Source organism: Phacochoerus africanus, chromosome 3 (genome assembly GCF_016906955.1).
Source record: "Phacochoerus africanus isolate WHEZ1 chromosome 3, ROS_Pafr_v1, whole genome shotgun sequence".
NCBI classification, from domain to species: domain Eukaryota; kingdom Metazoa; phylum Chordata; class Mammalia; order Artiodactyla; family Suidae; genus Phacochoerus; species Phacochoerus africanus.
Genome location: NC_062546.1, coordinates 79,156,987 through 79,180,979, shown reverse-complemented (window position 1 = coordinate 79,180,979; position 23,993 = coordinate 79,156,987). Strand labels below are relative to the sequence as shown.

Here is a 23,993-nt window from a genome sequence, read left to right as displayed (position 1 = left end):
TCAGCATCCCAAGAATGATGTCAAATGACCCCCTTCATGGTGGATTGTGCACTTATTTACTATGAGATATATTTCTTCTTCAGAGATTCCTTTTTGTGTATCAATTGTAGGTTTTTGGTTTGCAGTTACTCTGAAGTTTTGATGTAAGAGTCTATATGTATATGAGATTGTTTTAAGTTGTTGTTCTCTTAATTGCAAGTTCATCTCCACTGTCCTGCATTTGTACCCACCTCTTCTCATGATTTCTGATTTTGGTGGTATAATTGTTCATGGATGATTTTGGATCTTTACTGTATATATACCTTTACTGGTGGGCCTTGTCATTTGTGGAATTTTTGTTTCCTGTTGCTGTCTTTTCTTTTCTGCCTATAGAAGTTTCTTTAGTATTTGTTGCAAGGCTGATTTAGTGTTGCTGAATTCTCTCAACTTTTGCTTATCTGTGAAAGTTTTGATTTCCCCTTCAAATCTTAATGAGAGCATTGCTGGGTAAAGTAATCTTGGTTGGAAGTTTTTTCCTTTCATCATGTTAAGTATATCATGCCACTCCCTTCTGGCCTGCAGAGTTTCTGCTGAAAAATCTACCAATAACCTTATTGGGGTTCCCTTGTATGTCACTTGTTTCTTTTCCCTAGATGCTTTCAAGATTCTCTCTTTGTCTTTAATTTTGGTCAGTTTGATTACTATGTGTCTTGGTGTATTCCTCCTTGGGTTTAGTTTATATGGTACACATTGTGCTTCCTGGATTTGAGTGAGTGATTCCTTCCCCATGTTAGGGAAGTTTTTGGCTATTATCTCTTGGAATATGTTTCCTGTCCTCTTCTCTCTCTCTTCTCCTTCTGGCATCCCTATAATACAGATGTTGGTGCGTTTCACGTTGTCCCAGATTTCTCTGAGACTCTCTTCATTTGTTTTCAATCTTTTTTCTCTTTTCTGTTCTGCATCCGTGATTTCCACTAATCTGTCCTCCACCTCGCTTATTCATTCTTCTGCCTCCTGTATTGTGCTGTTAGCTGCTTCTAGTGAATTTTTTTATTTCAGTTATTGTATTTTGCATCTCTTCTTGTTTCAGCTTTATATCTTGTATCTCTTTGGTCAGTGTTTCCTGTAAGTTATCCATCTTTGCCTCCAGTTTATTTCCAATGTCTTGCATCATCTTCAGCATCAACAGTCTAAGGTCTTTTTCCTGGAGGCTAATAATCTCCTGATCACTTAGCTGATTTTCTGGGGTTTTTCCTTTCTCCCTCACCTGAGTTATAGTTCTCTGTCTTTTCATTTTGATAGGTTTTTGGTGTGGTGACCTTTTTACAGATAATAGGGTTGTAGCCTCTCTTACTTCTGGTGTCTGTCCCCCTTGTGGCTGATGTCTGTATGGGGGCTTGCTGTAAGCTTCCTGATGGGAGGGACTGATGCCTGCCCACTGATAGGAGAAGCTGATTCTAATCCCTCTGGTGGGTGGGGCTTAGTCTCTGGATGGGATTAGAGGCAGCTCTGTGCCTGAGGGGTCTTTAGGTAGCCTGTTTACTGAGGAGCAGAGCTGTGACCCCACCTGAATTGTTGTTTGCCCTGGGGCTTCTCAGTGCTGGCTGATGGGTGGGGCCAGATTTTCCCAAAATGGCCACTTCCAGAGAAAGGCAGCTGCTGAATATTCCCAAGAGCTTTGCTTTCAATGTCCTTCCCTCAGAACAAGCCACATTCACCCCTGTTTTCCCAGTAGGTCCTCCAAGAATTGCAGTCAGGTTTGACCCAGATTCCTATGGAGACCTCGCTCTGCCATGGAATCCAGTGCACATGAAAGTCTGTGTGCGCCTTTCAAGAATTGTCTCTGTTTCCCCCAGTCCTGTGGAGCCCCTGCACACAAGCCCCACTGGCCTTCAATGCCAGATGCTCCAGGGGCTCTTTCTCCCAGTGCCAGATCCCTGCATGTGAGTGTTTGATGTGGGGCTCAGAACTCTCACTCCTGTAGGTGAGTCTCTGTGAACCAGTTAGTTTCCGGTCTGTGGAGCTTCCCACCCAGGAGGTATGGGGTTGTTTATATCACAGAATTGCCCCTCCTACCTCTTGATGTGGCCTCCTCTTTTTCTTCTGGAGTAGGGTATCTTTTTTAAGGTTTCCCGTCCATTTGGAGATTGCTCATTTATAAATTTTGTTGTTTTTAGGAGAGAAGTTGAGCTCCAGTCCTTCTATTCCACTATCTTTATCCTCTGACAGTTTTTCTAATGTTCCATTATGACATTTTAAAATAGCTACCCTATAGCCTAGTAGCCATTCTTTTTCTCAGATATTGGGGATGCTGTTGTTGATCTTTGACAATGCCTTAACTTAATGAAATGAAGTTGTTTTCTCTATTCAGTTTTTTTGTTTCATTTCACTTTGTTTCTTTTTATGTTAAAGAACAAGTTTAGCTGAGTTGGGAATTCTGAGTTTTAGACTAAGTAATCTGTTTATATGAGTAGGAAATGATTCATATGTATTGTTTAGAGGAATAAAATTCACATGTATGAATTTTTCTATTTTAATATAGAGGCACATTTGGCATGCATGGTCTTTTAAGAGCTATGATCATTTGGTACACATTAAACATACCTTAAATTCTTAGACCACTGTAATTAAGTAAACACTCTGTGATTTCCCCTGAAAGGAGTTCCTGACGGATAATAAATTTTAAGACTATGAAATAAGCATCATTTCTAAGGCTCAACTAATACTCTTACTTTGATTTTTACCTCTACCACCAAAGTAGATTTGGAAAGAAATCTCCTATTCTTATAGCTCCATAAACATAAACAAATGTAGACCCTCAACCAAAAATTATTCCCATACTTTGTTCTTTGAAAGCAATAGAGAATATTTTCTTGTTTTTGTTGTGTTGGTGGGAATGGGAATGCACCAATTTTTGTTCTTTGTTTAGTTTTGTGTAAGTTTTTTTTTTTTTTTTCACTTTGGTATTTTGTTTTTCAGGGCTGAACCCATGGTATAGGCATATGGATTTTCCAAGACTAGGAGTCGATTCCTGGCTTTAGCTGCCCCACAGCCCCATCCACACTGGATCTGAGCCGTGTCTGCAACCTACAGCAGAGCTCATGGCAACGCCATATCCTAACCTACTGGGCAAGTCCAGGGATCAAACCCACGTCCTCATCGATACTAGGTGGAGTCATTAACCACTGAGCCATGACTGGAATTCCAGTTTTCTTTAAATTTTAATTGTACCCCTCTCCACATCTCTATTGATTTAATTAAAAATATATTTAGTATTAGCATGTTCCTAAAAGCCAGATGTGTATGTAAAGTTTAGTGGAAAGAAGTTTTACTTTCTCCTAAATACTTTCATCATATGTCTTCTACCTCTTGTAGATAATGAATGTTCTTATTTTCCAGTTTACTTTCCCTGTGTTTCTTTATATTTTCTCTTCTTTCTTACACAAAGTAGAGCATGATATATCACTTCTTTTGCCTTTTTTTTTACTTAATATTATTTCCTGGAAATTGCTCCACATCTGTTGTTCAGAGTATTCATTCTTTTTTTACATTTGCATAGTACTTCATTGAGAATGTACACCGTAGCTTATTTGAACAAATTCCTATGCTTGGGTGTCTTGATATTTTCCAAACTTTTTCAATCACAAATGACTCTTCAGTAAATAAATGTTGGATTATATATATATATATATTTTAAAATGTATGGCTGTACCAGCGGAATATGGATAGATCATATATGTGAATATTGTTGAAGATATATCTTCAGGATAAATTCCTGGAACTGTGATTACTGGGTAAAAGGATGAATACATACAAGTTTTGTTAGATATTGACAAAATCTCCTTCATAGGAATGATGCCATCTTGTATATTTCCATCAAGAAATTTACAAAGAGAGTATAATGTCAAGTTTTTGAAATTTTTGCCATTCCTAAATGTGAGAAATGATATCATAGTTGCGTTTCTTCTAACGTGTGAATTTGAACATTTGCTCATATGTTTAGGGGCCATATTTCTAGGGCATCTTGCTAATTGTCCATTTATATTGCTTGCCTTGATTTTGATAAGAAGTTTTGTCTTTGCTGTCAATTCCACATCTTTGTAGTTAAGAATATTAGCCCTGTATCTGTGATATGTATTCTCACTTTTTCCCTTAGTTGGCAATTTTTGCTTTGACTTTGCTTATGGTAATTTTTGTTATGTAAAATTTTAAAAAAAATTTCTAAATAATCACATTCATCTCTCTATATAGTTTATTGCATTTGGAAGTTTAGTCATAGCTTTTCCCACACCTGGTTTAAATGTACCCATGGTTTCTCCTAGTTTGTGCCTAATTTTGTTTTTATATTTGAGTCTTTGATGAATTTGCACTGTGTTCTTATATATGGTGTGGGGAATGGATCTAATTTTATCTTTCCTCAAAAGTCAGTGTTCCAGTGCTGTTTATTAAAAAAAAAAAAAAAAAACTAGCTGTTTGATCCTGTAATTGAGGTAGCATCTTTATCATGTATTAGATTTCTTCTGTATAGCTGAGATCTCTTACTGGGTTTCTATTCTACTTTGTCTTTTTATGATCCAGTCTTCCAATATTTTATTTTATTTTACTTATTTTTTTTCTTTCTTTAGGGCCACTCCTGTAGCATATGGAATTTCCCAGGCTAGGAGTCATTTCAGAACTGCAGATGCTGGTCTATAACTGCAGCCACAGCAATGCAGGATCTAAGCCTCATCTGGGACTTATGACACAGCTTCCAGCAACTCCAGAACCTTATCCCATTGAATGAAGCCAGGAATTGAACCCTGTCCTCATGGATGCTAATTGGGTTCTTAACCCTCTGAGCTGCAATGGGAACTCCCCTCCACTATTTTAATTCAAGAGGCTTTGCTATCATAATTTAATATCTGATTGGGTAGTCCTTTATGATAACAATTCTTTTTCTGTATTTCCTTGCTTTCTTGAAAGATAATCATTTCTTATAGAATGTATGATCAATTCATCTAGTTCAGTGAAGCTGGCTCATAGGAATTTTTCTTGTGATTATATTAAATTTATAAACTTAACATAGAACTAATATATTTTAATAATACATGTTAGAAAATGTTCTAATTTCATTCTCTTGCATGTGGTTGTCACAGTTTCCCCAGTGCCATTTATTGAAGAGGCTATCTTTCCTCCACTGTATGTTTTTGCCTCCTTCGTCATAGATTAATTGATCATCTGTGTTTGGGTTTATTTCAGCAGAAATTGACAAAACATTGTAAATCAATAACAGTGAAAAGTGTTAAAAAAAAGAAAAGAAAAAAATACATGTTCCTCTATTTTTAAAATATTGAGATATATTTGGAGTTCCCGTTGTGGTGCAGTAGTTAACGAATCCGACTAGGAACCATGAGGTTTCGGGTTCGATCCCTGGCCTTGCTCAGTGGGTTAAGGATCTGGCATTGCTGTGAGCTGTGGTGTAGGTTGCAGATGTGGCTCGGATCCTGTGTTGCTGTGGCTGTGGTGCAGGCTAGAGGCTACAGCTCTGATTAGACTCCTGGCCTGGGAACCTCCATATGCCCCAGGAGCAGCCCAAGAAAAGGCAAAAAGACAAAAAAAATATTGAGATATATTTGATATATAACATTATATTAGTTTCAGATATATAATATAATGATTCAATATTGGTATATGTTGCAAAATAATTACAAGTCTAATTAACATCCATCACCACACATAGCTACAAAAATATTTTTTCTTGTGATAAGAGATTTTAAGATCTATGCTCTAACTTTCAAATATTCAATACAATATTGTTAACTATAGTCACCATGCTGTATATTATATCCCAATTCTTATTTATTTTAAAACTAGATATTTTTACCTTTTAACTTCTTAACTCATTTTTCCCCCACTCACTTTCCACCTCTGGCAGCAACCACCAATATATTCTCTGTATTTTTGAGATTGGTTTTTTGTTTTAGATTTCACATATAAATGAGATCATATGATATTTGTATTTCTCTTTCTGATTTATTTCACTTAGCATCTTGGCTTCAAAGACCATCCATATTTTAATGGCAAGATTTCCTGCCATTAATGTCTGAATGATATTCCATTATATATAAAACATACATAAAATGTATAAATTTATAGAACTATAGATATGTGTGTGTATATACACACATACCACATTATCTTTATCCATTCATCTTTAGGAAGATATTTCCATTTCTTAGCTATTATAAATAATGCTGAATTGGACATGAGGGTGCATCTGTCTTTTATAATTAGTTTTTTTTCTTTTTCTTCAGGTAGATACACAGAAGTAGAATTGCTGGATTATATAATAGTATCCCTTTTAAAATTTTGAGGAACCTCCTTACTGTTTTCTATAGTGGCTGTATCAATTTACATTCACAACAACAATGCACAACATTTGCTGTTCTATGTCTTTTTGAAGATAGCTATTCTGACGTGTGGGGCAATATCTTATTACAGTTTTAACTTGCATTTTCCTCATGATTAGTGATGTTGAGTGCCTTTCATGAATGTTTTGGCCTTCTTTGGAAAAATTTCTATTCAGATATGCACAGTTTTTATTTGGATCCCCCTTTTTTGTTATTGAAATGTTTGTGTTCTTTATATATCTTGACTATTAACCCCTTATCAGATATAAGCTTTGCAAATGTAGTTTCCCATTTGGTAGGTTGCCTTTTCATTTTGTTGATGGTTTCCTTTGCTGTGCAGAAGCTTTTTAGTTTGATATAGTCCAATGTGTTTATTTTTATTTTGGTGTCAAATCCAAAAATGTATTGTCAAAACCTATATAAACCCCTATATTTTTTATGATTTCAGGTTTTTACATTCAAATCTTTAATTCATTTTGAGTTAATTTTTATATGTGGTTTAAGATAGTAGTCCAGTTTCACTCTTTTGTAGGTAGCTGTCCAGTTTTCCCAACAAAATTTGTTGAAGAAATTATCCTGTCCCAGTTGTATGTTCTTGGCTCCTTTGTTGTAAATTAATTACCCATACATGTGTGGGCTTATTTCTGGGTTCTAAATTCTTTTTCATTGATCTGTGTATCTGTTTTTATGCAAGTATCATTCTGTTTTGATTGTGATAGTTGTTTAATATGGTTTAAAACCAGAAAATGTGATGCCTCCAACTTTGTTATTCATTATCAGGATTGCTCTGGCTATTTGGAGTCTTTTGTGATTACATATGAATTTTTGGATTGTTTGTTCTAGTTCTGTGAATTTTGCCATAGAGTTTTAGGATTGTTTGTTCTACTTCTGGGAATTTTGAATGTTTGAATTTTAGGATTGTTTGTTCTGGTCCTGGGAATTTTGATAGATATTGAATTGAATCTGTAGATTGTTTTGGGTGGTATGGAATTTTTTAACAATATTAGTTCCAATCCATAAGGATGGAATATCTTGCCATTTATTTGTATCTTCTTCAATTTCTTTCATTAATGTTTTAAAATATGCTATACATGTCTTTTGTCTCATTGATTAAATTTATTCTAAGGCATTTTATTCTCACTGATGAAATTGTAAATGGGATTTGCCATCCTAATTTCTCTTTCAGAACTAACATCTTGTTGTTGAGACATCATAACCAAAATCAAGAAGTATCTTTTCACTTGTATCAAGTTTATTTTTGTGTCTATTAGGAGTGTTTTATAGTTTTATTTATAGAGATTTTGAACAACTCAAGTTGTTTTCTTAAGTGTATTACATTTTTGTGGCTATTGGATAATGTTTTGTCATCTGATGTATTCCCTAAGTAGTTAATAGAAAATGCCATTGATTTATGTACGCTAATTTTATAATCTGTAGCTGTCTGAATTCTTTTATTATTTGAATCATTTCTTATCACTTATTTTCTTGTGAGTTCCAAATATAAAATCATGTTATTAGTAAATACAGAGAGTTTCTATTCTAATTTTCATGCCTCTAATTGTTTTCTCTAATGTATTGAACTCATAAAAATATTAAATAGTATTGAAGGCTGTGAGCATTCTGGCTTTCTCAGATCTCATTGAGAATTCCTCCAGAATTACCCCATTAAGTAAGATTTGGTTTTAGGATTAGGGTATTTGTTAGTTTCTATCACTGCTGTAACAAATCACCACAAACTTATTAGCTTAAAACCTTGATTATCTCATAGTTATGGAGGTCAGAATCTGGAATGGATCTCACTGGAATAAAATTAAATTGTCAGCAAGCTATTTTATTCAAGAGGCTCTAGTGGAGAATCTGTTCTCTTGCCTTTTCCAGCTTCTAAGGAATGCTTGTATTCTTTGGTTGGTAGTGTAGTTTCTTCACATCTTCTCTGAAAGATTTCCTTAACCATCACTCTTCCTACATCCCTATTTCATTTATATGGAAACTAGTGATTATATGGCAGCCACCAAGAAAATCTGGTGTAATTTTCCTTTTTCAAGATTCCCGATCTAGCGTTCTCTTGTGGTGCAGCATGTTAAGGATCTGGCATTGTCACTGCAGGGGCTTGGGGAGCTGCTGTGGTGCAGGTTCACTCCCTGACCCTGTAACTTCTACATGCCACAGGCATGGCCAATAAATAAATAAAAAAATTAAAAAGTAAATAAATAAATAATTTAATCACATGCAAAAGACCTTTTTGTCATAGTGTTCATGAGTTCTGAGGATTAAACTGTGGACCTGTTGGGGAAGTGGTATTCTCTCTGTCACAGTGTGTGTGTATGTGTAATTAATATTATTAAGGAGCTATCCATCCATTCCAGTTTTTGTCAAGAGTTTGTAATAGGAGTGGATTTTGAATTCTGTCAAAAGCTTCTTGAATTTCTTTGGAGATGATTATGCAAAATTTTTCTTTGAATCTGTTCATATGGTAAATTATATCAATGTATTTTTGAATATTGAACCATTTTTTATTTGTCATATATACTACAGTTTGTCATTTTCTTTTTTTTTTTGCACTTTTTAATTGGTTTATATAGTATTATCCTTACTTTGTAAAAAATGTTGTGGAAGTTTTCCTTGATTTTCTAAGATGTAAAAAATTAATATAGCTTTGGGATCATCTGGTAACTAAAGATTTGGTAGAATTTCTTTGTGAGTCCAACTAGACCTGCTGTGAAGTATTTCTTTGAAATCTTTCTCTGTTTTTTTTTTTTTTTTTTTCCTTAAATGGAGACTAGTCTTTTCATACTAGGAACAGTTTTTTATGTACTTTTTTTTTTTTTTGTCTTTTTGGCATCTCTTGGGCCGCTCTTGCGGCATATGGAGGTTCCCAGGCTAGGGGTCGAATCAGAGCTGTAGCCGCCAGCCTACACCAGAGCCACAGCAACGTGGGATCCCAGCCGCGTCTGCAACTTGCACCACTGCTCACAGCAACACCGGATCCTTAACCCACTGAGCAAGGCCGGGGATCTAACCCGCAACCTCATGGTTCCTAGTCAGATTCGTTAACCACTGCGCCACGACGGGAACTCCATGGTTTTTTGATAGACTGTATTCTTAAGAGAAATGATATATTCCTCCTAGAAGTTGAAATTTACTTACATAGGAGTATATCCGGTATCAAGGGTTATTTATCCTCTTGCTTTATTTTTATATAAGTGTACTTTCTCTCTTCAGTAATTGTTTGCAATAATGGTTTGTCCATTTAGTTGATTAAAAAAAACATAGAATTTTGCTTTGTTAATTAGGTTTACATTTTTGTTGTCTACTTCATTAATTTCTGCATTTTCTTCATTATTTATTTCTTTATGCTTCCTTTGTGTTTATTTTTATACTTTTTCTAGGTTTTTAGATAGGGGATCTAATTAGTTTTTCTTATATATTGACATAAGCCTTTAGAGTTATCAGTTTTCCTCGGATAGCTGCTTTAAGTGAATCCCATAGATTTTTGAACATGCAATGTTATTTGTCATTTTATTTTAAAAAATTGTACAGATTTTTTTTTGTATTTCCTCTTTCACCCAAGACATGTTTGATGAAAGGTATTTTAGTTTAATTTCCAGGTAGGGAGGGCTTTTCGTTTTGTTTTTATTTTTAATTTCTATTTTATTACATTGTAAGCAGATTGTTGTTTGTAATATTTCCATTTTATAGAACCTACTGATGTTTTCTTTGTGTTGTGATCTTTGCTAATCATTATGAATGTTCTTTGTTCACTTAGGAAGAAGATATATTCTCTATCATTGGTGTGTATTATTTAATACATTTTTGTACTTAATAATGAATATTATACACTTGAGATATTTTCAATCTTTCCTTATATTTTGTCCACCAAACCTGACTTAAACTGAAAATGGTTGTTAAATTCTCCCATTAGTGTGTTTCTATCATTTTCTCTTGTTTCTTCTATTTTTTTTTCCCATACATTGTTGCTGGTTATATTCTGTACATAGGTATTCCAAACTACTATATCTTTGTTGCAAAATGTAGCTTTTAGCATTGTTGAGTATCCTTGTTTGTTACTTCTAATTTTTTTTGGGCTAATTTCACTTTGATATAAGGATTGCAGCACATCCATTCTTGTTGTCTTCAACTTTCTGAAAAATATTTTTTCGGTCCTTTATTTTTAGCTTTTTCAATTCATCCCAGTTTGTGTGTGTCTCAAATTCAGCATCAGCGTAGAGTTAGGTTTTGCTTTGTGAATCAACAAAAACATTAGCATTCTTTTAATAAATGCTTTAAGCTTATTCACATTTGTGGACTTGTAATTTGTCTCCTTCTGTAATATTAAGTTGAATTGCTGTGTATATAATATTCTATTTACTGTATTTTATTTGGTGTATACTTTTTTTTTGTTTGTTTGCTTTTAGGGCCACACCCATGGCATATGGTGGTTCCCAGGCTAGGGGGTCGAATCAGAGCTACAGCTGCTGGCCTACTACAACAGAGCCACAGCAACACTAGATCCAAGGCACGTCTGTGACATACACCACAGCTCATGGCAATGCCGGATCCTTAACCTGCTGAGCAAAGCCAGGGATCAAACCCACAACCTCATGGTTCCTAGTCAGATTAGCTTCTGTTGAGCCATGATGGGAACTCATGGTGTATACTTTTTATTTTAAAATGTATTTTGTGTATTTAGAAATGCTTGCATTTTTATGTTAGGATTTATCTTTATATTTACACTTTTTATAGTGCTCTCACTCCCATTTTCTAATCTAATCTATTACTATGTGTTATATCAGTTTCAAATGAATCCCTCCTAAGACTTTTAATTTTATTTTAGTATTTTACTTTCCCATTTTTCTCTCTATTATCCTTCCATCTTTTAGATAAGTTCTTTCTACCTATCAGAACATATGACGTTTATATATTATTCTTCCACTCATGATCCCACTCTCATTATAATCTTAGCTTTATAGCTCTATAAATGAAATACTCAGAGTTCCTGTTGAGGCTCAGCAGAAATGAATCTGACTAGCATCCATGAGGACGCAGGTTCAATTCCTGGCCTTGCTCCGTGGGTTAAGGATCCTGCATTGCTGTGAGATGTGGTGTAGGTCAAAGATGCAGCTTGGATCTGCATTGCTGTGGCTGTGGTGTAGATTAAAAACTATTTGAGAAACAGCAGGATATAATAGTCTTAGTTCACGTATTCTTTTTACTTTTCTTGAGCATTGCTGCTCACTGCATTCTTCATTTATGCGTTTTTGAGGAGTCTGTTGCCAGAAGATTTTTGGGTGTTTATAAATTTTTCATCTTTTTTTTGCCTGAAAACAGGATTTTTTTAAATATTGAAAGTCTAATAGTTTTACCAATGTGTATCTTAAAGTTGATTATTCTGGTTCATGTTTCCATGGATCCTTTCAATGTATTGATTCTGGTCTTCTTTTATTTTTGGAAAGTTTTTTGGGGGGATTATGTTAGTAAACATTAATTTTTTTCCAGTGTATTGATTTTTCCCCTTAAGGACACCTAATACAGATATGTTGGACTTCCCTGCCTACATTTCTACTTTCTCTGACCCATCTTATTCCTCTTGGTTTTTTTCTTCCCTCTATTTTCCTTCAAACCTTCTATTATGTTTTCATTTAAATCTTTTCTTTCTTGAGCATCTTGTAATTCGTTATTCATTTTTGAAATTAATTTTTCTATTTTCATTCTGAGTTCAATCAGTTCTCATTTTGTTCCTTCCTCTTTTCTATCCATTGCGGTCTTGGTTTTTGTATTCTTTTTTATCCAAATATAGTTGATTTACAACTGTGTGTGTGTGTGTGTGTATTAAAAAAAACATAATCTTATTTTATTTTTAGTTTAATTCTACTCACTCCAAACTCCTAGTCCATCCCAGAGTTTTGTGTTCTGATTCAAGTTTTTAAAAATATTTTTAAAAGCTTACTTGAGGATATTTTCTGCAGTTTCATGTATTGATTGATAGTATTTTACTGCTTCATTCCTTGTTGTTTGGAGGAAACGTCTTACCAGCAGAAAATCTTTCACATTTTTCTGGGTTTTCATTGTGGTTTTGAATAGATATAGTCTGGGTTATTTCTGTTTTTAGTACTATCTTGAACACAACTCCTATTTCAAAAGGATCCTCTTCTATCATCCCGCCATCTTTGGTGACATTTCATATATAGATCTTGTTGCTGGTGGTAGTGGAGGGGAAGACTGGTGTCTTATTTCACCTTTGCCTGTGTAAGATCCTTAATTTCTTCCACTCTTACCTTCTTTTCCTTCACTGCCTCATCTCTTTGGGCTACCAGCCATCCTCTCTCTATATGATTACCCTCCAAAGGAATGCTTCTCCGAGACTGCTCTGGACTACCAAGTTCTGACCTGTATTTTTTGTTTGAAGGTATTGGTAAACTTACCTTTTCTGGATATAATTTGTCTGTGATTCATCTAAGTCTTTAACTCCTCTTTTTTACAGATTCTCTTTGGACACCCCTCCTCTTCTTTTTTTTTTCCACACCCAGTAACTTGTATCTGAGGAGGGTCAGTGAGTAATATGTTAGAATGTTTTTTTTACTTGTGATTTGAGGGTATGTTTGTGTGTGCATGCGTGTGTGTGTGTGTGTGTGTGTGTGTGTGTGTTAAGTCTCTGTATCCTGTAATGGTGAACACAGGGATAATGTGTGGTTTGTTTTACCCTTCTTCTTATTTTGGTATAATTATGTTAGGAAATTCCACCTACTAATGATAGTAGCAATTCAGAATCAGGCAACTGCCAGTGTTATACAAACCTGGAAGTCAAGACAGGTTTTTTTTTGTTTTTTTTTTTCATTGCAACTTTCAAGTCTTACAAATTTGAGTTTGTGATGAGAAGAGCTCTCACATGGATTAATGTAAGCATAGTTTTGGTATAAAAGAGAGAAAAATTGAATTTTAGTCTTGGTCATTCTATATTTTTGCTGGATGCCCATTAGAAAATCACATAATTTTTTTGGACATCAGTTTTATTCCCTATAAAATGAAGGTAGCAGCGAAGACCTTCAAATGATTGCTGATGTTGCTTTCATATCTAAGCATTTACACATACATTCACAAATAGGTACGAACATATCATTCTTAGTACTCTAAGAAATTGGGAGAAGATAAAATCCATTTTATTCTGAGACTTACCCTGCATTTTAAGTCTCTGTTGAATAATGTTTTCTGGTAACAGGAAATGAACACAATACTAAAAACATTACATTTTGATATAATATCACTCTCAAGGATATTTCTTCTCAAGAATGTCATATCTCAGTATATCTGTGTGCTTATTTCTGTAATCATAGAACAATCTCTGTATCCTACAGAACCAACTAACTGAATAGTATATTTGAAATATAATTTCATAGTGCTATTTTAGCTTTAGTGCATGATTTTGGGTGTATTATCTGTTGACTAGTTTAAAATGGTATAAATCAAAATAAGAATTTGAGTCATTTTAATATCCTAGTTTTAGTTTATTGAGAGTTAGAAGGAAAAAAAAGTTACATATATTTCAATCAGAGCCCCCCTTGGTTATAAGTTATAACCCAACAGAAATATTTTTTTAGTCCTATAAGATATAAATTACTTTAGGTTAATTTGACCAAGAAGCGAGTTTAGAAAAGGAAATTCATAATCTTCTACCTAAAATTTCTCAGTAATCCTTAACATTTTGTCTTGGTAATTTAAAATTGTTTCTTGAGTTTTCAAAATTTTCTTCCATCAAAATTTTAAAAGCTCAACTTTTCAAACATCTTTACTTCCTCAATCATGTATGTAGTGGGCTGCTCACTTTTAGTCTATTTTCTAAAACAGCCAGGGATTTCACATAAAACTTAGTGTGTACATGTTTTTTCTTTAGGTTATTATTTTATTTTCCCCAGATATTCCCATTAGTTTGACTGATGGCAGAAAAATGCTACCAGTTTGGAGTCTAAATCATTAAAATAAATAGCATATATTCTATCCAATTTCCCGAATCTATTCTCCTTTAAGCCTATCTAAGTTCTGGTTCCTTTTTTTTCTTTTCACTATCATGTTTTATTCCCCGGTGTTATTTTCATGATGCGTTCTTGCAATCATTCTCCTAGTTAGAGTGCTTAAGCTCTAGAAACAACTGTTCCCTTGTTATTCTGCTATAATTTGGGTAAGCTGCTACCACATGGATAGCAGTGGTTTTGCTAAATAATTGGAATAACTGTACTTTTGAATGGCCCAGAGTTTTATTAAGGTTGCTGAAGTACGTTCTTAGTTAGTTGCAATTTTACTTCCACAAAAATAGCTTTTTAATGGTAAAGCATATTTTGGAAATACTAAGTTCTATAAGCAAATGTTACATAATTTAGAACAAGAATAATAGGAATGAAAATGCTTTCACATTTCTGTGCTTTACTCATAGATTTTAATTACTTCTAACCAGTATTTTTCTCATGTATAAGATAGATCTAGCTCTCTAGGAATTTGTTGATTTATAGATTAGATTATTATATGGTTTTAGCAGAACATTGTGTCAAATAACTTTTTAGGTTTCTGATTAAATATGGCAAACAGAACATAACCATTTATTACTGCTAATAATCTGGAATCCCAGATTATTAAATAACAGCAAAGGAATAAATAAGGCATAAACTCTCAAGGACAAATATCATAGAAAAGGATGTAATATATAAAGAGAAATGTTAACACATTTGGGAGCTGAAAAGTAAATAAATGAGGGGTAGTTCAGCTGGCAGAGTGGAAAAAGAAAAGCTGAAAGCTCCCCTTCAGTTGGAAGATCTCTAAGAAGCAAGTCATTTTACGTGACATAGCTGTATCAGACACAAAGCCATTTGCCTATCATATTTCTGCCTCCTGTATAACAGAGAAAGATATCTCACTCTCCTTTTTTCAGTAACATTGGGGTCATTTGACTGAGATCTGTCCAACGCAATGTGGGCAGAAGTAACATAAGCCACTTCTAGGCTAAAGTCCTAAATCACTCTGGACCATCCTCCTACTCTATCTTCCATTCTACCAAAAGGTGAACTTGGAAGCCACATACTCTAGATAGTGAATTTTTAAGACGGATACAAACTGGGTCCTTAAGTGTTCAGGTAGAGAAATGCCTTCAAAGGTGGCAGAAAATCTGCATCAAACTGTATGCAAGAGCAACACGAACACTGATTTTCTTTCTTTCTTTCTTTCTTTTTTTTTTTTTTTTGTCTTTTTAGGGCTGCACCCACAGCATATGGCGGTTCCCAGGCTGGGGGGTCTAATTGGAGCTACAGCTGCTGGCCTACACCAGAGCCACAGCAATGCCAGATCCGAGCCACGTCTGCAACCTACACCGCAGCTCACGGCAATGCCAGATCCTTAACCCACTGAGCAAGGCCAGAGACTGAACCTACAACCTCATAGTTCCTAGTCATATTTGTTTCTGCTGCACCAAAACGGGAACTCCCAACACTGATTTTCTTAAATCATTGATATATCAGGGTTTATTTATTATCAAAGTATAGCTTATCCTATTCTGACTAGTATACGACTCTTGGAAGTTTTAAGAATTATAGGTAGTAAGCAACTCTGAGGACAAATGTGTTCAATGTGCCTAAATATTATTCCCTAACCTACAGAATATAGTCTAAGAGTGAAAGATCACTCTGTGAACATCCAGGTTAGATGAAATCACCCATAGTTTGTGAAGTTGTCTTAACAGCTTTTGGCCAGTTTTCATAAAGCTAACCACCAGCTCTATACACATAGAATAAGAAATGGGAGAATTCCTATCTTAGGGAAAAAGTGGCTTCAAGAGTAAAGACTGATGGCCCAGCATTCAAGGGCCTCCATTTAAATGGTCTGAGTGTTGCATAATCAGCCAACAGAAATGCTTATCATCCTTTGGGCCCCACTTGTGATCAAAGAGCTTCCAATACGTGCTTGTGGTACTTCATTCTCATCCAGAAGAGCAAGGGATCACGAAAGTTAAAAAAAAAAAAGTTATAATTAATATTATCAAAGATATTGTTATTTATTTAATGAAATAAAATTGGATAATATTAAAAATAAGTAGGGAATAAGAAAAGAAATATTGGACATTAAAATTTGATTGCAAAGTATGTTAAAATTAATACAAAATTTAAAGATAAATTTGACAAAATCCCTTTGAAAGAAAAATACTGTATATAGGAGAAACTATCAAAATTAGGTAGGTTAAACAAGAATTACAAATATGGGAGTTTCCGTCGTGGCGCAGTGGTTAGCGAATCCGACTAGGAACCATGAGGTTGCGGGTTCGGTCCCTGCCCTTGCTCAGTGGGTTAACGATCCGGCGTTGCCGTGAGCTGTGGTATAGGTTGCAGACGCTGCTCGGATCTTGCGTTGCTGTGGCTCTGGCATAGGCCTGTGGCTACAGCTCCGATTCGACCCCTAGCCTGGGAACCTCCATATGCCGTGGGAGCGGCTCAAAGAAATAGCAAAAAGACAAAAAAAAAATGACAAAAAAAAAAGAAAAAGAATTACAAATATGTTTAATGTTGGTGTTTCTAAAATAGGAGGTTTGTCATATATGGCCTTTATTATGTCGAGGTAGTTTCCTTCTATGCCCACTTTCTGCAAGGTTTTTATCAGAAATGGGTGTTGGATTTTTGTCAAAGGCTTTTTCTGCATCTGTTGAGAGGATCATATGGTTTTTATTCTTCAGTTTGTTAATGTGGTGTATCACACACTGATTGATTTGTGAATATTGAAGAACCCTTGCATCCCTGGGATAAATCCCACTTGATCATGATGTACAATCTTTTTAATGTATTGTTGGATGCAGTCTGGTAGTATTTTGTTGAGGATTTTTGCATCTATGTTCATCATTGAAATTGGCCTGTAGTTGGTTTTATAGGCGGTCCTTCGTATAAAACACCTTACATGAAAATATTTATCAGATTGGCTGATGAGCTAAATATGAAATCAGAAATATAAAGGTTTTTTCTAGAAGAAAAATTATAAAAGCATAATTTAGGGCACTGGGATGGGGGTATAGAAAGCACAGACTATAAAGGGAAAGACTTAAAACCAAACTAAAATATTGGGTACAACAAAAAGACTATAAACACAATTTAAAATAAAATTACAGGAAGTTATTTGTAGAAAATAGAAAAAAACAACAGGTTGCTTATAGAGTCTATCATTATTTCTCTATATGTGTCTATTTACTGTCATCATCTATATGTGTATGAGTATACTTCTTAAATTCAATTAGAAAAATTCACTCAAGTAGAAAAATAAATGCATTAGTTTCCTATGGCTTCTATAAAATATTACAGACAAATAAGAGGCTTAAAACAATAAAATGTATTATCCTACAGTTTTTGAGGTCAGATGCCTGAACGTTAAGAAATCTTGAAGACATTACTCTGGGGTTTTTTGGAGGTTCTAGGGGAAAATCCACTTTCTTTCATTTTTCAGTTTTTGGAGGCTGCCCACACCCCTTGGGTCCTGGCCTTACATTATCCCAGACTCTGATTCTGTTATCACATCTTCTTCTCTGTCTCTGGCCGCTATGTCTCCCTCTTTTTAAAAATTAATTAATTTATTTTAATTTTATTTGTATTAGAGTATAGTCAATTTATAATGCTATGTCAATTTCTGCTGTATATAACATACTGACCCAGTCATACACACACATATATATATATATATATATATATATATATATATATACATTCTTTTTCTCATACTATCTTTCAGCATGTTCTAAGAGATTGGATATAGTTCCCTGTGCTATACAGTAGGACCTAATTGCTTATCCATTCTAAATGTAATAGTTTGCATCTACCAACTCTTTGCTCTTAGAAGGACCCTTGTAATTACAATTGAGCTCACCTGAATAAATTGGGATAATCTCTTCTTCTCAAAATCCTTAGCAATCACATCTGTAAAGTTTCTGTTGACATGTAAGATAACATGTCACAGCTTTCAGGGATTAGGATATGGACATCTTTGTGGAACTGTTAGTCCACCTGCATTAATGCATAAACAATATGAGTGATTAATTCATAGAATAGGGAATCAGAATAGTCACTAATGAGTTCAGAAAAGTCTGAGTATAGCTCAATGGTAACCTGAAAAAACAAATATCCTTTCTCAATGTTTTTGGAAAAGTCAATCTGATAATACTGAGAGTTTTGAGTGTGTAGGAAAGAGAAAAAATCACAAACCAATTACATTTGTTTATGTATTTTTGGCCTAACTCCAGTCAAAAACACTAGAGGAAATTGCCCACACATATAACAACATGGAGACACATATATAATCCTGAGGAATTTTATAAGAAATTAAGTACAACCATGGAGTTCCTGTCGTGGCTCAGTGGTTAATGAATCTGACTAGGAACCATGAGGTTGCGGGTTCAATCCTTGGCCTTGCTCAGTGGGTTAAGGATCTGGCTTTGCTGTGAGCTGGGGTGTAGGTCGCAGACGAGGCTCAGATCACATGTTGCTAGGGCTCTGGCATAGACCGACGGCTACAGCTCCGATTCAACCCCTAGCCTGGGAACCTCCATATGCTGTGGGTGTAGCCCTAGAAAAAAATACCAAAAATAAATAAATTAATTAATTTTAAAAAATTTAAAAAAAGGAAATTAAGCACAATCAAAATGTATATACTACTGGGAAAAAGAATAAATTGCCATGTATTTACTTTGGGATATTAATCATTAATAAAAATGAATTTATATTATTGGCATTTACCAACATTGGTATCTAGAAGTCATAATGTTAAGTGAGGAAAATAAGTTTAGAGTAATTTGTGTAATAAAATAATATTTAAGTAAAACTTTTAAAAACATGCAAGACAATGAATGCTGGTTATGAACATATATGTATTCAGTTAAAATATATAAATATGGTGGAGCATGATAAAAATCAACTGCAGGAGAGTGGCTGTGTCTGGGGGAGAGAGATGGAACTGAGATTTCAGGGAGACGGGATTCCTCTGAATTTGCAATTTTTTAAAATGATTTTTATTTTTTCCATCATACCTGGTTTACAGTGTTCTGTCAATTTTCTACTGTACAGCAAGATGACCCAGTCACACATACATATATACATTCTTTTTCTCATATGCTCCATCATAAGTGGCTAGATATAGTTCCCAGTGCTATACAGCAGGATCTCATTGCTTATCCATTCCAAAGGCAATAGTTTGCATAAATTTTTAATTATTTAATGAATTCTTAGGCACACATTGGCCTATGCTAGTGAAGCGTGAGAGTGTTTATTATTTCACTCCACATTTCTTTTTCTAGGGCTGCACCTGCGGCATATGGAGGTTCCCAGGCCAGGGGTCCAATCGGAGCTGTAGCTGCTGACCCATACCACAGCCGCAGAATGCAGGATCCGAGCTGTATCCACAACCCACACCACAGCTCATGGCAATGCTGGATCCTTAATCCATTGAGTGAGGCCGGGGATCAAACCCACAACCTCATGGTTCCTAGCCGTATTCGTTAACCACTGAGCCACGACGGGAACTCCTACTCCACATTTCTGAATGTTTTAGATAATATTATTTTAAAATGGTAATTCAAATATTAATGAAATGAGGGATCTTTGCTGTTGATTTTTATCTTCTAAGAATTTCTTTCCTTATTTTGTAAGTAAAGAAATTTCTGTACATTTCCAGAGGAAGTAACAATAACTAGAGCAATTTTGGGTTTTAGGAATTTCCTTTACTGTTGAGTACTTATGAAGTAATTTACAAATGATAACATACCCTGTAAATGTCAAGGAGGTATAATTACCGTAGCTTCTCTTTTTTTAAAATACAAATCAACAGTTTATGTTTTATTAAAAAGGCATACCACCTTCTATGGAAGGATTGAGTCCTATTTCTGTAGCTAGATGATAATCTCTGTTTGGGGCTTTAGATTATAAGGTCTAAATGGTCCCACCACTCTGGATGGTAAGCAGGTCACATTTTATTATTCTGTTTTCCTGCAGATAATGAAACTAAGGAGCCATGAGACTAAGGGCATGCAAATGTATTGGATGCAGAATTCGAGATACAGATATTTCTAATTCACCATTCAGTACTTATTCCATTATTTTGGTAAAAAGAAAACTCACTGATCAAATTAGGCCAGGGTCTTATGTGGTGCCTTTTATGATTATTTTTTGTACCCAAGGAGACATGTTAGTAAAAAGAACATTAAAATAAGTAAAAAGAACATTAAAATAAGCAAAAATGTAATCAGTGCAGCATATGCCCTTCCTAATTCCAAGAATGAAGAACATTTATCAAAATTACCAAAACTGTGATTAATTCCTGCAGCTCCATGTGAGAGCTTGCACTGTTGGAGTCTTATTCCTTCCCTTATAATAGGAAGAGTCACCTCAGGGAAGAAGAGCAACAGTGAGTGAAAACTGGTAAATGGTCAGAACCAAACCACTACTTCTGCAGACAGAGAACTGCTTGGTGTAGGATCTTTATGAAAGGAAGAAGAAAATCCATCCTGGAAATTAATGTTCTTTTTCTAAAAACATATGCAAATTTTAAAACATTATTAAATTTCTGCCTTGGTTTGTTAAGGCTACCTTCACAAAGTACCAATGACTGTGTAACTTAAACAGAAATGTGTTCTGACCCAGTCTGGAGGCTGGATCATGTGTGGTGTCAGCGGGCTGGGTTTCTTCTAAGGCGTCTCGCCTTGACTCCTAGATGGCTGTCTTCACTCCAGGTCCTCATGTGGTCTTCCCTCTGTGTTTGCCTGTGTCCTAATCTCTTCTCATAAGGACACAATCAGGCTGGATTAGGGCCCACCCTAGTGACTACATTTTAACTTATTTACCTCTTTAAATACTCTATGTTCAAATAAAATACATTCTGAGGTACTAGAGGTTAGAACGTCAACATATGAATTTGCTGGGGGCACAACTAGGCCAGAAAATTTCTGGAAGTTAAAATCTAGGAACTTCTGATTGAGCAACAGCTTTCTGTTGTGTCATAAGCCAGAAAAAGAAAAAAAAAAAGTTCAGCCCTCCCTTCCTCCACACTGTACACTGATCATATATTCTGATTTAGGTGGGACATTTTCAGGGAAGCTTCTTCCTATTTTGTCTCAATCCCAAGCCTCCCAAGTATCTAATTGGAATGAGTAATGGTGATGAGGTATACATTGCCTTTTTCATTTTGAAGGGAATAATATGATCTGAATAGGCTTTAAAATAATGATTGGACCAAAAGTTTATCTTGTATCATGTGACAGTTGGAAGCCATACTAACCTTCTACAGCTTCATGAAGAAAATCATTCTGGAAATCTCACTATATTTCTCTCTTAATATGGCCAAATATGATTATATTTCACTCTCTCCTGAGCCTATCTTTTATAATTCATTTTTCTTGGTGGTTCCTTTAATCTGCATATTTTCCCAAATCAGAAATTTGAAAATATTTTAATATGTCTCTCTTTTTAAATACATACAGAGAAAACACTGCCAAATCCTGTCCATAGGCTATTATTCTACCAGGTTTCATAGGACTAATTTTGAAAGTCACTGTTTGAACACTGACCTTTTATTTGATTTACGTTCCTGTCAGAATTATTCTTTTCTTCCTCAACGTAATGGATGTCTTGAACTGAATAAGGGAAAAGCTAACAATAAAGTTAAAAAAAAAGAGAAAAGAATGCTAATAAATACTTAACTGTTGTCTTCATGTGTGAGTCTGACTTTCTTCCACTTAACACTATGTAATGCTCAATTAAATCCAAATTCCTTAGTTTATGATATGAAACCTTTCCAGACATACCTTTTGAATAACTACATGCCTATATTTATCCACTTCCTCTTTGAAATTTATGTGTCATAAATTTGACAAATTTATGACAATTGACAAGCTGGCTTTTACTTTTCCCCATTGGTATGCTAGTGAATATTGACCACCAGTTCTGGAGAGTAGAAGGGGTTAGCATAGGGTTGGGGATGGGCTTTATTTATAACATTTTCTGATTTCTATAGTGTAAATAGTCCCACAATGGCTAATTTTAAGCTACTTACATGAAATCAACTGGCTTGCAAAATTCCTGAAAATTTAACAATTGGTCCGTGTTAAATAGGGAATCCACCTGTAGCATACCACTAATTCCTATACCCATAATTTTTTTTTTTGTCTTTTTAGGGCTGCATCCATGCCACATGGAGGTTCCCAGGCTGGGGATCAAATCAGAGCTGTAGACACAGACCTACACCATAGCCACAGCAATGCCAGATCCAAGCCATGTCTGTGGCCTACACCACAGCTCACAGCAATACCAGATCCTTAACCCACTGAGCAAGGCTGGAGATCAAACCTCTGTTCTCATGGATGCTAGTCAGATTCATTTCCACTGAGCCACAATGGACACTCCCCATAGTTGTTTATTGTAAATATATTTTTTTAATTTTTAAAAAAATTTTCTCAAAGTATAGTTGACTTACAATTTTGTATCAGTTTCAATGTACAGTGAAGGGAATCACTTATGCATATTTTATCTCAAGGCTTCAAATATTCTACTTCCTTGACTGAAAATAGACTTCTTTCTGTATCTAAGAAGTTCCCATTAATCTTTTAAAATATAACTCAGTCGTTCTTCTGTCTTAGAAACCCCTCATCCCCACCCCTGGAGTTTTCAGATGGTCCATCCCTGTCTCATTAGTTGTTCTCCTGATCATTGTAAGTGCTTGTATGTTGAGTCATCTCATTGTAACATCATCTTATCTTTTTTTTATCTGCTTGCCAATTACATTGTTAGTATTTGAAAGCACTTGAATTTGCAGATGAGGAAATTGATGCTCAGAGCCTAACAGTATGAGGAAACGTAATGTCACATTTGTTTATTTTTTAATAGCCCAGTATTTAAAGAGATGGATAAATTGATACTCTAAAGCTTGCATTTACCTTTCTTTGACCTTAGGCAAATGACTTAGCCCTCCTGACCTTAAGTATTACCATATACAAATGGACATAAGAATATGTAAACTCATGAGAGTTTGGTAAATTGCCTGTGAGGTACACCACAGCGTGTGACACCTAGGAACGAGTGAACAGATGGTAACTATAGGCTGTATCACAGGGGAACATGCACTAGAAGAACCTCCACTATTTCTGATAATGCTTTGGACCAGTACAAGGTGAACTGACCTTACATATGTGTCTGGTAAGAGTGAAGTAACTTAACAGTTCCAGATGAAATAGAGCTTTCATTCTGAAAATGTATGTCCTTCAATATTTTATCATGATGCCTCTAACATTTAAAAATTTTCTCCTGGGAGTTCCCGTCATGGCTCAGTGATTAATGAACCACAATAGCGTCCATGAGGATGCGGGTTTGATCCCTGGCCTCACTCATTGGGTTACAGATCTGGCGCTGCCGTGAGCTGTGGTATTAGTCGCAGACGAGGTTCAGATCCTCTTGCTGTGGTTCTGGCGTAGGCCAGAGGCTACAGCTCTGATTCAACCCCTAGCCCAGAAACCTCCATAAGTCACTGGTGTGGCCCTAAAAGACAAAAAAAAAAATTTTTTTTTCTCCTACTTGAAAGCTTATGCTGGTTTTCCTTTTATTTATTTTTTTCCCTGAGTAGGCACCTCCT

At 35.1% G+C, this 23,993-nt stretch overlaps 1 protein-coding gene across 1 annotated transcript in view; it reads left to right on the top strand.

Annotated features, from left to right (window-relative positions):
* The window catches only part of THSD7B (thrombospondin type 1 domain containing 7B), an 832,155-nt gene that overhangs the window by 173,837 nt on the left and 634,325 nt on the right, over positions 1-23,993 (top strand). The gene's annotated exons all lie outside the window — the stretch shown is intronic.